General features: G+C 22.8%; 1 protein-coding gene across 1 annotated transcript in view; it reads left to right on the top strand.

The window, feature by feature from the left end:
• LOC108576271 (zinc finger protein 251) overlaps positions 1-337 on the top strand; it is a 9592-nt gene that overhangs the window by 7773 nt on the left and 1482 nt on the right. The window lies entirely within an intron of this gene.

Genomic DNA, 337 nt, shown 5'->3' on the forward strand with positions numbered 1-337 from the left:
TTGTAACGTGAAAAATTGTGAAAAGAATTTTCTTTTTGTAATTTACCAAAATTTGCCAAAATTTTAACAGAACGACGAACAATATTTCCTTTTTTCTTTTAAATTAAAATTTAATTTCGTATTACGAAAAATTCTGAAAATTTCAATACGAGCTCTGAGTAATACAATTAATTTTTAATTAACTTTTGTGTGTCATAATTTTTTTTTAAACGTCGAATCTTCGTTGCAAAAGAAGTCTTGCATAGGTAATATTACGATTTCCTTTATTTTTCCAAATTTAACATTTTTATTTTGAATTTATACATTAATGAACAGCAATTATGTTTTTACACGTTTT

The sequence above is a fragment of the Habropoda laboriosa genome, unplaced genomic scaffold (assembly GCF_001263275.1).
Source record: "Habropoda laboriosa isolate 0110345459 unplaced genomic scaffold, ASM126327v1 scaffold212, whole genome shotgun sequence".
NCBI classification, from domain to species: Eukaryota; Metazoa; Arthropoda; class Insecta; order Hymenoptera; family Apidae; genus Habropoda; species Habropoda laboriosa.